Source organism: Chiloscyllium plagiosum, chromosome 13 (assembly GCF_004010195.1).
Source record: "Chiloscyllium plagiosum isolate BGI_BamShark_2017 chromosome 13, ASM401019v2, whole genome shotgun sequence".
NCBI classification, from domain to species: Eukaryota; Metazoa; Chordata; class Chondrichthyes; order Orectolobiformes; family Hemiscylliidae; genus Chiloscyllium; species Chiloscyllium plagiosum.
Genome location: NC_057722.1, coordinates 29,971,496 through 29,986,733, shown reverse-complemented (window position 1 = coordinate 29,986,733; position 15,238 = coordinate 29,971,496). Strand labels below are relative to the sequence as shown.

At 38.6% G+C, this 15,238-nt stretch overlaps 1 long non-coding RNA gene across 2 annotated transcripts in view; it reads right to left on the bottom strand.

The window, feature by feature from the left end:
• Nucleotides 1-5,641: 5,641 nt before the first annotated feature.
• Nucleotides 5,642-15,238, bottom strand: part of LOC122555892 — an 11,481-nt gene continuing 1,884 nt past the window's right edge. The window contains exons 1-3 of one of the 2 annotated variants that reach the window (XR_006313389.1): nt 13,754-13,787; nt 6,680-6,791; nt 5,642-6,291 (exon numbers count right to left, since the gene is read on the bottom strand). This is a non-coding gene — a long non-coding RNA (uncharacterized LOC122555892). Of the gene's footprint in view, nt 6,292-6,679; nt 6,792-13,753; nt 13,788-15,238 lie in introns of those variants that run through there. The other variant, XR_006313390.1, reaches the window with a different exon arrangement.

The window sequence follows — 15,238 nt, the reverse complement described above, 5'->3', positions numbered from 1 at the left end:
TTGTTGTAGGATCCATTGTGAAATCCAACAAGGCCTATCTTGATGTCAGGAGCAATACTTTGCACCTTTAAGCAATTGCTAGGCAATGGCAAGACGCCCATTAAGGTGAATTATTGGTGGTCAAATACCTTATTAGCCGCACTTGTTGCCTCATTAATATGTAGCTTTTGATCTTACTAAATGCACCAAACAATCTAGATATGGAAGTTAGAGTGGGAATTGGCAACTTCAGCTCACCACTGACTGTGAAGGGCTTGCATGTTGCTTGGCAAAAAACAGTATCTCAGGGCACAACTCATGAGCACCAGCCACATGCACACCTCATACATGAATATTGCCATCAGAGATTTGCCAAACCATCACGGTCCTTGTGGTACCTCTCTGATCCACTTGCAAGATGTTTAGGAAAGACAGATTTGCATCACATGGCACACCAGCAACAAGCACTGAATGGCAGCTGCAAAAACAGTATGTGCACAAGGACAAGGACAGGTTGCACTGGGCAGAATTTCACTTGCTTTCTTAGCACTAGCTCATTTAGCAACTACCTGCATGCTCATAATATCCTGACCTTATCTTCCCTTGTCTTGCCATGCTATTTAGTGCAGTCATACAGTTTAGCTTTAATGATGAGCAGTTTTCTGTCAAAAGGGTGGATATTTGACTTGACCAATCTTTATTCATGTAAATCCAATGCAGTCATTTCAGGTATGGACTCATCATATGGTATGAGGGTGGACCACGGTGTAACCTAAATTTAATCATGCTAGTATGATAAAAAATGGTTAACTTAGTCTGACACAACCTTTTTTCCTTTACCACCCACCTGGCTGAAGTACTTTCTTGGTCTCTGATGAGGTTTGCCAGACAAGATTTCACATTGAATTTGCCTGCTGAATTAACAATCAGATATTGCTTCCTGGTATTTCATCACCTCTACAGATGATTTAGCTAATTTTCAACTGAACTTATTGATCACACTTTGCAAATTATGTTATATACAGAATAGAATGTTCATAGATATACAATTTATACTTCAGATAATGACACTCAGTTCTAACAGTACTATAATTCTAAAAATAAAATCTACTGACACATCCTAGCTTCAAGGTAATGGTAAAATGGGGATATGCCAGGCCATGAGGTTATTGATTGTACAGGAGTACAGTTCTGCTGTACATGTTCTTTCTGAGGCGAAGCAAAATTCCTATTTCCCCCATTCTCTAAGTAGTTGGCATAGCTAGCAAATTACCATGTTTGTTTATCAGTGTTGTTACAGGCTACAATTTTTTCCATAGCATGAAAAATATCCAGCAATTGCAGATATAGAATCACACAATTTTGCAATTAAGTTAGTAGATCATAAATTAAAGCTTAAAAAAAGACATTCCTGTCCGTTTTGCTTTTATAAACAGAGGATAACCTAGCCTTAAATTACATAAATGTAGCAATCAATCACTTTACATTACATAAACCCGTTCGACTGATCCATGGTCATGAAGACAGTCATCCACTGGAAATTCTAATTATCATTATTTTAAATTATACTAATTTAATATATTGCAGAAGCACTCTACAATTATTTAAAATACTGATGCTCATTACCTTGATAGAATTTTATGACAGTTGAATGAATTAAAACAGATACCAATTTCTTCTGAAAGATGGACCATTGATTTTATTTAATTTCTACATCAGCACCTGCCAGGCAATGTGATATTTGGTCTGTCCACAAAAACAGGACAAATCCAATCCAGTCACTTGTTGACACATCAGTCTACACTCAATCAATAGTAAAATGATCCAGATATCATTAACAGAGCTATAAAAATCTCTTTCACAAGAATATGCTTCCCACCAATGCTATGTTTAAGTTCTACCAGAGACCAGTCCCTGACCTCCCTACAACTATGGCCCCTATAGGCACAAAATGGCTGAACTCCACAGGTAAGGTTGACATCAAGGCCACATTAGATCAAACTTTCAATCACATGTCTAGCAAAATTGAAACCAATGGGAATAAAGGAAACACTGTTGGTATGACAACAAGCACAAAGAAAGATATAATGGCTGTTGGAGGCTAAGCATCCCAGCCTTAGCATTTCACTACAAGAATTGCTCAGGCACTGTCTTGGTCCAATCATCTTCAGCTGCTTCATTAACAACTCCCACTATCATAAGATCAAATTTGGGAATGTTTGTGAATGATTGCACAATCTTCAGTAACATTTGGAACTCCTTCTGTATTAAAGCAATCCATGCCTGATTGCAGTAAGAGCTGGGAAACATTTAATCATATGGTGATAATTAGCAAATAACATTTGTATTGCAAAAATGTAAGCAATGACCTTCACCAACACGAGTGTATCAAACCTTCTCCCCATGACATTCAATAGTGTTACCATTATGTAATCCTCAACCATCAATGTCTTGGAGGTCAGCATTAAACAGAAACTTAACTGGACAAACCAGAAGATTATAGCTACAAGGTTAAGCCAGAAACTGAAAATTTTGCAATGATTGTCTCACCTCCCAATTCCCCAAAACCTACCCACCATCTACAAGGCCAAGGTGACCAACCATCCGCAATTATATAGGACTGCCCTGCATCCAAGGCAGTTATCCTATGACTCATGTTGATTGCAGCCAGGATGCAATTTGTTTCATGTCTCAGTTCTTCACATTTTGCGGCTGTGTAAAATGTGCCTGTGTAAGCTTCCCAATGGCCCACTCCACTTTAGATTTGACAGGAAATACTTCTTTACTTTGCTCAACCTTAAAGGCTGGTATGAACCACTCAAGCCACCCCAACTTTAAATGTTCACCAGTACCTGCTCCCCTACAGCTCCTCCTACCATCCAAACGCAGATATTACAGACTCATCATGTCAATCAATCACAAAAATTATTCTCCACAGGCTGGTCTCACTGCCAAGGTGCAAGTCAGGAGTGTGATAGAATATGCAACACTTGGCTGGGTGAATGCAGCTCCAACAACATTCAAGAAACATGATGGCATCCAGGACAAAAATCCAGGACAAAGCAGTTCTCTTGATAGGCATGCTATCCACCACATTAAAGTTCATGTCATTAAGATATACAGTGACTGCAGAGTGTAGCATCAACGAGATGCAATTTAGTAACTCATCAAGCCTCCTCCTATAGCAAATTCCAAACCCGTAACATTCACCATCTAGAAGGACAAGGCCAGCAGATGCATGCAACACCCACCTCCTGTCAGTTCCCGTCCAAGCCGTAGGCTATCCTGACTTGGAAATATAATGCTGCATAATCACTGTAACTCAGACAAAATTGTGGAGCTCCATTCTTTACATCATTTTGGGTATACCCATGCCCGAGAGACTGTAATGGTTCAAAAAGGTAACTCACTATCATAAATTCACATCAAAGTAAAATACTGTGGATGCTGGAAATCTCAAACACAGAAAGTGCTGGAAAACTCAGTAGGTCTAGCAGCACCTGTGGACAGAGAAATGGAATTAGTGTTTCAAGCCTGATATGACTCTTCTTCAGAACATCTTTCAGTTCTGATAAAGACTCACACCAGACTGGAAACATTAACTCAATCTTTCTCTCCACTGATGCTACCAGGCTGGCTGAGTTTCTCCAGCATTTTTAAGATTAGATTACCCACAGTGTGGAAACAGACCCTTTGGCCCAGCAAGTCTACACTGACCCTCCGAAGAGCAACCCAACCCCTCTCTCTGACCAATGCATCTAACACAATGGGCAATTCACCTGGCCTGCACATCTTTGTACTGTGGGAAGAAACCCACACAGACTCAGGGAGAATGTGCAAACTCCACACAGACAGTCACCCGAGGCTTGAATTGAACCTGGGACCCTGGTGCTGTGAGGTAACAGTGCTAACCACTGAGCCACCATGCCACCCATTTTCTGTGCTGATGCCATATGCCCATGTGCAGTTAAAGATGACGAATAAATTCTGGCCTAGCCAGTAATGTTTACATCTCACAAAATAACTCTTTTTAAAAACACAGGCTGATCACATATGTGCAGGAATTTGCACAAACCAAAGAATTTTTGTGGATTTCCATATTATTATTTATGAATCCTTTTCCTTTGCATGCTGAATACATACTTATTGTTGCTATGACCCTGATAAAGTGGCGTAAAAGTTCAATTTTAGTAGTTCCTTTGCAACTTTGAACTCGTTCATGCTTAAATAACTGTATGATTTTAATTGTTGAAAAATATAGTTTCTGTTTTGTGTGCAATATATTTTTGTGTCATGCTTGTAATTTACAGATTGTTTCAGTTTTGATTTAGAAATGTGATATTGATTTTACGTGCCAAGAAAACATTATTTTCATATTATATAAAATATTGTGGATTTCATAGCATACTCGTCATTTCAATGTAAACAGTCACATTCCTCAACCCACTGTGACAAATCCCAAAAGATTCATGTGCAGTTTATTTTTTACATCTGTATCTCTTATCAAGAAAAAATATTTGCATCTTAAAATTTGAATGACAATATTTATAATTTTTGCCAATTTCTCTGACTAGTTTAAAGGACAAACCTTTCCTTACAGGAATATTGGAGCAAAATATCACAAGAACAGCACCTCCCAATTTCTCACAATATCTAGCCCTATTAAACAATGCCATAAAAAAATTTAGACTCTAACTCCAAACAATCTTCATGTCCCATTCTCCTCTAATCTCTTAAAAGAAAATTACAGATGTTTTTAATTAAAGTCATTCTCAACTTGAAAATTCAGCAAAGCATTATGCCCAATACTTAGTTATATTTATCATCTCCTGTTGTATTTTGTGGGTTTATTTTGTTCCGAATAAATGGCAGTGTCATTCTAAGAATCTTTTCAACTGCTCTCCTTGTATTGATGGCTTGAGGAACTTTTACTTTCTTTGTTCCCATGTAATGCTTGTTCCTTTGAATTTGTAATTGAAAAGGAAAGTGAAGGTGTGTCAAAGTTGCGCACAAAACTGCTTATCTTCTAAGAACTGGGGAAGAAGCAAAATTTAACTCAGATTGGGAGGTGATGTTTGAAAAGCATCTAGGATGCAAAGTGAGGAAGGAGTCCAGGGAAAAGTTGGTCGTTGTGAAATGTGAGACAACAATAATTTTAGTTTGCTTCTGTGAAAACAGAAAGGAGAGATGAGTGTATTTGCAAAAAAATGATGTAACAGTGTGTCCTTGTACTTTATATGATGGAGGAGAGAGAATTATGTGTGCTAAAGTGGAAGGTGAAAATAATGCTGTCAGATATTGTTTAGAGAGATGAAAAGATGAAACTGATCATTCTAAGACTTCTTAAGATGTTACCGAATCATTTTCTACAATGAGCCCTTTAGTCTAAGATTGATACTGTTGGCATTGACCCTGTCAGTCACTTTTGTGCAAAGTTGACAAACATAGCAATGGGAATGCCCCTTGTGGGAAGTAAAAAATAATATTGTGTTATTTGCCCAAACCCACTCACAGGGCCTCGGGAGAGCCATCAGCTAACATAAAATAAGAAATGCGCTTCTACTTTAAATAAACGTATTTGGTCGGCCAGGAGCTGTACAGTGACCATTGATGGGCTGTCCGTTTATCAAAGCAATTGAGGGACAGCATTTTGTTCTTATTCAAATGAGGCAGTTAAATTTATAAATATCCAAGCCTGTGCTAGTGATAGCAGTGAGGGTTGCTGCTCTCCTAACTTTATTAATTGGGGATTAAATTGGGGATCCTAAATGAATGAGTGAATAAATAAGTGAATTTAAGAATAAAGCTACTAAAAACAATGAAGAAGGAATGGTATAATGGGCCAGTTGCATCTTTTATTATAAGTGTCATTTTAACTTACTTTATAGTAATTGAACTATTATTGTTTCTTCAGAAAGCAAGCAATGACACTTGCAAGATCAACATCTACATATCTTTTTGAAATTTTTAAAAAATCATTTTTACATTTTCTTTCTTCTTTTTCCAAAAGCATTGTCTCGTAATTAGTCGTGGTGTCAGATGTTCAGTAGCCTCTTACTGAGGTCACCATTAATCATATGTGAAACATTGATAAGGGTGTCACAAGCAAATGTCCCATGAGGTGCATTACAATGAAGACTGATCCTTTTCTTCTAAAGCTTACATACATGGTCCGCTGTCAAAGGGAAGCAGGTTATCGAAACTTCAGAAGGATGGCAGCCATTGGCATTTCTAATCGCTGCTGATAAGAAATTGGAGTCCCAACAAAACCCATTTCTATCTTGCAAGTCCTCACGATTGAATACTTGCCACCTGAAAAGTGATTATAAGACAATCATATGGTGTAATAATTATTCAGGTCACTGCCTAAGGACAAACTCTGCTGATAGAAATATTGCACTGAATGTGCCAACCAAATCTTTCTGCTGCATTATTAAATACAACAATTTTTGCAGTCAAGCATTAAATATTAGGGTCAATTTGACTGAAGTATTTCAGAGGTTTTACTTTGTTTTCAGCCTCTTGTTCATCCATTCCTTTGGTGGTTGTTCTTTTGTCATGTCTCTTTACGCACATATCTTTAACATCATTATAAGGTTGCTCCACGATCTCATATCCCTTACAAAACAGCCCGCCCTCAAGCTTTTATCCCCCATCATATATATGAATTAACATTTATACACATTCTAAGTCAATTTACCTTGGATTACTTCTTTTTAAACACATTTATTGTACATTTAGTCCTTATAACTCTCACTTTTTGCCAAATCTTGGACTTGTTCATCTGTGTTGATTGATGAGTCAAGGGAAATCTATGACAAGATAGAGAAACACTTGAGGTAAAGTTAGTGCTTTACTTTTTCCTGCTGCCTTCCATTAGCTTAGAGATGTAATCAATCTGCTGATCTGACCACATACCCTGAACAGGCTTTCATTTGAAAGTAGTGATTGCTGTATGGGCCCTGATTTTACTCCAGTTGAGCAGTTGTTCCTATGCTAAGCACAATAACAGGTGTTGAGTAAAAATGAGAAAAGGTGACATTTATTTCAATGAGAGAACCTTCAATTGTATCTAAAACGTACAAGCAGTGTTGCTCAGGCAGTTGCTGTCTGATAGCACCCATTCTATGAAGGTCCCTTATCCAGATTCATTGTTTGCCTTCCATTACAAGCAACATTTTTGATATACCAACAGTAATTATAGTTCTGCACTTGCCTACTTTAGAGCTGGCATCCCTTCTAGGAAGTGATCAATTGCTTTAATATTGCCCACTGAAACCAAGTTGCTTGACACAAAATATTGATACTAGAAGAATTAGGTCCTAAATTTTCCAGAACAAGTCTTTTTTCCTCCAAACTACATGCAAAGCAGATTACCAGTCTCTCCAGTTAGCAGAAAAGTCCATCTGTTTTGATCTAATAACTTAATGTTAGCCCAAATGCTAATATGCCTGTGAATGTAAAATTTGTATAATAATTAACCAAAATGAATGTCTATTTCTCTCTTCAATAGCATGATATCCATACTCAGTTTCTTATATTACAAAGGGTAACATGAACAAGGTGAAAACGCCTGCTGGAGACAATCTCACATCATTTCCACACTGACAACAAACCAAGCCGCCCACAACAGTATTGCACTTGGGGCAGGTAAATTAATTTATTTGTATCAATATTGGATTTCTGAATCCACCTGGGTGGAAGCCACACCTCAGCAAACTGCTGACCAATCTGATTAATCAAAATCTCTGTGCACCCTGCAGTGCCAGCATCAAGCTGTGGCCAATGATGGGACTACTGGCTGTTTGTGGTGAAGAAGTGCTATTGATCTGGGAGTTCATGTTAGCCTGGAAATTTAATTCAGGCATGTCTGGAAGATCATGGTGAGGTAGTGAAAGATGTAATGGGCTGTGATTTAGAGGATAAGGAGAGCCCTTCACAGAGGGAACAAACTTATCAGAATGTGTATGGCGCTTTGGTTCAGTGGTTAGCACAGCTGCCTCACAGTACTAAGAACCCGGGTTCGATTCCAGCTTCAGCCAACCGTCTGTGTGGGGTTTGCACATTCTTCCTGTATCTGCTTGGGTTTCCTCCTACAAACAAAAGATGTGCAAGCCAGGTAAATTGCCCATAGTGTTAGGTGCATAACTCAGGGTTAAATATAATGTAGGGGAATGGGGCTAGGTGGGTTACTTTTTGGAGGGCCGGTGTGGACTTGTTGGGCTGAAGGGCCTGTTTCCACACTGTAGGGAATGTAATGTGTCTCTGAAGTGCATGTGCAGTAACGCGCCACTCAAGGGTTTCATTTATTGCAAAACCAGGTGAGCTACCTGATATCTCCCCTTCCATCACAATATGAGAACAGTTCAGGATCGAAGGAGAGCAGAAGTTGCCAGCCAATTGTTTAATTTGACAGACATCCCACCTTCAAGCACACCAGCAAGGGCTTCATGAATTTTCATCTCGGGTGTCTGTAGCCCTGCAATTATATTGCATGAATCTACAATTCCGGGCATTTGTGTTGACAATATTTATGTCAATACCTCAATATTATGATGATTTCTTTCTTACCTGATTCTATTTTAATTTCAGAAGAGTAGTCAGAAACAATTCATGAATGGGATTAACTATTGTTCATATTGTATTGGAACCATAAATACTTCTGTGAATGCTGAGTTTCAATGTTAACTATCATCTCTCCAATATACTTAACTGTTTGGCATCAACAAAGTTTAACCTTTCTAAATTTACTGTATATAGTTTCAGTGATACATTATATTTGATTATGTGATATGGCATCATGCAAAGAGTGAACTGAATTATGCATTCTCCATTCCGTAAGTACAGAAGTGAAACATGCTTTGAGCCACAAGTCTACAGTTTTTGGATTTGTTCGCAACAATTAACTCAGTAATTATGCTGCACAATGCATGAGAAATTAAGTCTTTCGCTGCAATGAGTGTAATTTGAGAAGACAATCATAAGAAAATCCTGTGGTTAAAATACCTACATAGAGTGAGTGGAATCTATGCCTGGGGCAGAGTCACGTACTATCTGAATATGACAACTGGAGCTGAGTTAAAAAACCATTACGCTGACAAAGGAGACAAAAAATCTAGTTTTAGATCACTGCCAATATAGAAACTAGCAAAGTCCAGCCTATAATTTCCAGAATAAGCTGATGTAGTCCCCAAAGAGTTACAGTTTAAAACAACCGTGCTTATAGACTGCAGGTGATGCCCAGAATCCCTGCAGATAAACTAAGAGCTTTGGTACACAAAAGTGTACTTTGCACCAAATTTAGGTTCAGAAATTATTCAAGAGGAATATGATTGCTAAAGCAATGTGATTTACCACCATGGGAGATATTGCAGTACGTGTTCTATCCACATGTTCTAATTTTCTTGAGATTTTATTGATGGCATATTCAGACATTTTGCTTCATGCTGTATTGCACCAAAAATCATTTCTCCCAAAGGAGATGCTTTAAATATGAAAATAAAAATATTTGGAGGGACTTCAACCATCTTTCCTTTGCAATTGTGTTCCCTCAAATGTCATGTTAACAGTAAAATGCTATGGGTTCTGGAAACCTGAAATATAAATAAAATGAAATGCTGGAAAAACTTAGCAGGTCTTGTAGCAACATAATTTGTGAACTGAAACCTTTTGCAATTTTGGCCAACAATAAAACTACAATGGAAATTCATTGTACATTCATCCTGACAAAACTGGCTACTGGAGAAGTGGTGACATTGCAATTGTGTCATTAGACTTATCTGGTTAAGTGACGTCAGGCCAAAAATCAGTTTAATATATAAACTGGTCAAAGCGTTCAAAATATGGATGCTAGTAATCCAGAGAAGTAATCTAGATCACTAATCCAGAGTAGTAATCTAGATCAGTAAACCAGAGTAATTAGATTCCCTACAGTATGGAAACAGGCCCTTCATCCCAACAAGTCCACACCGACCCTCAGAAGAGCAACCCACCCAGATCCATTCCCCTACATTTACCCCTGACTAATGCACCTAACACTACAGGCAATTTAGCATGGCCAATTCACCTAACCAGCACATCTTTGGACTGCAGGAGGAAACTGGAGCACCCAGAAGAAACCCACGCAGACACGGGGCGAATTTGCAAACTCCACACAGTCACCCGAGGCTGGAATCAAACCTGGGATCCTGGTGCTGTAAGGTAGCAGTGCTCACCACTGAGCCACCGTGCCACTCCAAACGGCATATGTCCGAAACGTCAACTCTCCTGCTCCTCAGATGCCGCCTGACTACTGTGCTTTTCCAGCACCACACTCTTTGACAGTAAACCAGAGTCCCAACTTGATATTTTTAACATTGTGGGGACGTGGGTTAAAAACACACTATGGTGAAATTTGAACAATAAATAACTGGTGATGACCCAGCTGATATTGATTGTTTTAAATACTCATCTAATTCACTAATATAGGGAAGGAAATCTGCCATCCACACCTGGTATGGCTAACAGTAACTCCAGATTCACAGGAACACAGTCTACTGTTAAATGCATTCTGAAATGTTCAGGGGCAATTACAAATGGGCAATAAATGCTGGCCTTGCCAATGATGCCTATATTCAATGAACATATTCCTAAGAATGTTATCTCAAATATCCTGGTTCCATGGTAACCTAATGGCTGACAGGGAAATAGTTGAATTCAGGATATGCAGGTTCAACAATTTAAAACAGAACAAAAAATTCTACTTTTCTGTAGTTTTTGGCAAGATAAGCCTTGAAACAATTCTTTAAAAACTGAAATGCTGACACATTGGTTGAAACTCTGATTATCATTTGGCTAGTTGATTTTTTTTTTGCACAAACAACAATTTGTCATAATGAGTGAGACTTTCTGAACCTTTCCATGATCCTACAGTGTTGCTATGAAAGTGACTGGTCTTTTTTTTTTAATTTTCTTAGAGGGGGACAACTATGACATTTTATTCACAACATATTGGCATATTAAAGTTATCAGTTCAGCTGTCCAATGTCTTTTGAGATTTTGAGGGATCATGTTTTATGAAGTTGGCATTTGGTTTTGAAGCTTCAAATAAGGTTGCAAATTGTTATTTCGCCGCCAGTTCTGTGTGTAAATATATGGATTGTTTACACACACAAAATTTTAATTCTAATTAAGAAAGCTACGTAGAATTATTGCAAAGATGTAACCAATCCTTGAAATAACATTTTACTGCTTTCGTTGTGACCAAAAGAAATTAAAATCCAGTGATGCATAGAGTTTGTTAGCTGCTTTGCTGAGGCATGTCTCATGCATTTATATAGTACTATTTATCAGGGTGTCCCTGTTGCAGTGAGATTAAAAATAGCCATAAGGTAAATGAATATTTGAATTTATGGGGATAGCTCTGTGTTCTGAGTGCAATATTTCAGGATTAGTTTTGAAGTTTTCTAACTATCTAATACTACTGACCTCATTCAATGCTTAACTGACATTTCGTTTTGGCTTTTTGAGTGTGTAATTTATAGATTTTTCCTTATGAAAATGACAATGACAGGCCATACAAAAATCTACAGAGTATTAATGCTCTCAGCTTCAGTTATGATAGATGTTTCCATACTTAAACTCTTAATAATTTAATTATCCATAATCCTAGTTAAGAGAGAGCAAAATGTATTATCATATTAAATAATTATCAACCAACGTAATGAACCATATTAATCAATAATCAAATAATAACATTATATGTTAACATTTGTAGCTCTTCGCCTCAGTATTTGTTGAGCTTTAGGGACAATGTTCTCACATTTCTAATCCAGTACAAGAAGCCCTCAGAAATGTAAGTCTGTCATACCATTCTTATAAATTGTCCACATTTAGAAATCTATATGATCTGTCTCAGGATGTTATAGGACACCGAATCACCCGTTCACAAATCACCTATCCTCTCCAAAATCAGAGAAAAAGAAAGAAAGAAAGGGAGAGAAATGAATGGGAGGAGAAAAAAGAGAAAGCACATTAGTATTTCCACTTTTGAAGTTGTTTTATAAGCAAATTCGCCAAGCTTTGTGTACAGCCCAAGGTATCACAACCAACAGTGAGATCTATGGTCAAATTAGCTCATTTGGATGTGTCAATAGAAGTGTTAGCCAGAGCTCTGGAAGTACACCATTACAACACAAAGGCAAAAAGTTCAAAATCTGTGGGAAAAAACATAGAAAATATTGGAAATGCTCAATCGGTCTGACAGCATCTGTCGAGGAAGAAGCAACTAACTTGCCAGGTCAATAATCATCTGCCAAGACCATTACATTGTCATGAGATCTTTTATTTCTACTTGAATAGGTGCATAGGAGTTTGAACATTTCTTCCAAAAAAACACCTTCAACGATACAAGACAGTTTTAACATATGAGCGTAAATTGCATACTCCAGTCCTAGTCTCAGTCCTATTGACTAAGAAACGAGGTTATGTATGTTTGTATTTTACTTCAGCTAAATCTGACCTTCTTGTTAGCATAACTTTGATAGTCTTCTATTAGACTCTAAAATTGCAATTTACTGAAAATATTAATTTTTCATTTCTCTTGATCGTCTGCACAGGAAATAAATATTGAAAAGAATCAAAGACATTTTCTTTTTCCCCTTAACAAACTCAGCTGCTGAGCCATTGATTCCATCACCCTCCCTGACAACCGTCTGAGCAGTAACCAGACTGTTCACACTCTTGGTGCTATATTTATGATGCTATATGCCATCCAATGGTAAGCTTACAACCTTATATGCACACCATTGTAAAGATTACCAACTATCACCTCCACAATGTCACTGTTGCTGAAACCTTCATCCATGCCTTTGTTACTTTTAGACTAGAATAGTCAAATACTGTTATGGCCAGTCTTCCTTCTACCCCTCTCATAAATGTAAGATCATTCAAACTTCTTCTGCCCATTTCCTCTCTCGCACTCAGTCCTGTTCACACATTGCCACATGCTTGCTGACATATTTTGACACCATTTCAGTAATAATTCAAATTTAAAGCTCTTATCCTTGTTTTAAAATCTTTCCATGCCTTCAACCTTCCACCTCTCTGAAATCTCCTCTCGTCCCACAACCTTTAACACACTATTTACACAGCACTTGCAAACATCTTGTGCATTAACAGGAACTGGGCTGGAAGTACAGCACTGGGGTGCAGGACAAAATGTCAGAGGCAGCTATATCAACAGGAAGAGGGAGGTCTGTCATTATGATACTTCCTTGGCAGTGAGGAAGGGCATCAGGTTATCATACATTTGCCACTCCAAGTAATGTGGCTCAATGTGCGGCCATCTGCTGGAGTAGCCTGAGATTGTGCAAGCTCACATCTTGTGGTTAGAGGAGTCTTTAGAACAGGCACACATGCCAATATTTGGGAATTTCAAACACATGAGCACCACACATCAGAGTGACCAACCTCATGAAGATCCATAGTACCATTCGCAACTTCTCACATGCTGAAGCAGTCCTTGTCCAAATGCAACAAGACTTGGACAACATCCAGACTTGGGCTGACAAGTGATCAGTAACATTTGTGCCATACATGTGCAAGACAGAGACTATCAGCAACAAGACAATCTTATCATCACCCCTTGACATTCAATGGCATTACCAAAACTGAATCTCCTACTATCAACATCCTGGGAGTTACCATTGACCATAAATTGAACTAGAATAGCCATATAAATACTATAGCTACAAGAGCAGGTCACAGGCTAGAAATCCTGCACTGCGTAACTCACCACCTGACTCCCCAAAGCCTATGCACCATCAACAAGTCAGGAGTGTGATGAAATACTTCCCACTTGCCCGGATGCATGGAGCACCAACATCACTCAAGAAACTTGACAACATCTACACAAAGCTGTCTGATTGGCACCACATCCACAAACACCCACTTCCTCCATCAAACTTGTAAATGTTTGCAATCATGCGATAAACTTTCTGCTGTTTACTCAACACACCCTTCCAATTAGACCAGAAAAGGTTGTTAACCTCATCCACAAACCACCTCAAACTTGAAAAAACCCACACACACACTTACATATTTCAAAAGGGAAAAACAATACTGGTGAGTGAGTTCAAAGATATAAATATACACGTCGTAGGAGTTTCAATGGCTTGGTGAACTAGTTCAGTTTCATTTTTGTAAGTTGATCTAATGAGCTCCAAATGCATTTTTGTTTTTGCAAGTTACAGCTGGTTACTGCTTGTTCACTGTTTCTTAAAGTCTAGGCCACATTATCATCCATTAGGCAACTGCTAAGATGAGCTCTAAAATTAGAATAACTGCCTTATTTACCATATCAGCAATATATTTTGAAGCAAACATTTCTGTATTTTGTCTGTTTGAAGCAATCATGCAATAATGATCTTTCCTAACAATGTCAGGGAGGGAGTTTTCATTTATCTGTGGGGTTCAATGGGATATCACAGAGGAACTTGCTCCTATGACCTCCTCCTTCCTCCTCCACCCTGTATGGCATAGGTCAAAGGAACAAAACATAATTTTATTCTAGGATCTGTGCAATACATAATGACTGGTAGCAGTAACCGAGAGTGATAGGTTAGGAATATAAGAGCTTAAGAAATAGAAGGTCAAAGTTTGGGTGAAGATTTGTAGCTCGGGTGCTCGTTGTTGTGGTTCTGTTCGCCGAGCTAGAAATTTTTGTTGCAAACGTTTTGTCCCCTGTCTAGGTGACATCCTCAGTACTTGGGAACCTCCTGTGAAGCGCTTCTGTGGTGTTTCCTCCGGCATTTATAGTGGCCTGTCCCTGCCGCTTCCGGTTGTCAGTTTCAGCTGTTCGCTGTAGTGGCCAGTAGATTGGGTCCAGGTCGATGTGTTTGTTGATGGAGTTTGTGGATGAGTGCCATGCTTCTAGGAATTCCCTGGCTGTTCTTTGTTTCACTTGCCCTATAATGGTAGTGTTGTCCCAGTCAAATTCATGTTGCTTGTCGTAGCAACATGAATTTGACTGGGACAACACCAACATTATAGGGCAAGCCAAACAAAGTACAGCCAGGGAATTCCTAGAAGCATGGCACTCATCCACAAACCCCAGCAACAAACACATCGACCTGGACCCAATATACCAGCCACTACAGCGGACAGCTGAAACTGACAACCAGAAGCGCCAGGGACAGGCCACTATAAATGCCGGAAGAAACGCCACAGAAGCGCTTCACAGGAGGCTCCCAAGCACCGAGGATGTCACCTAGACAGGGGA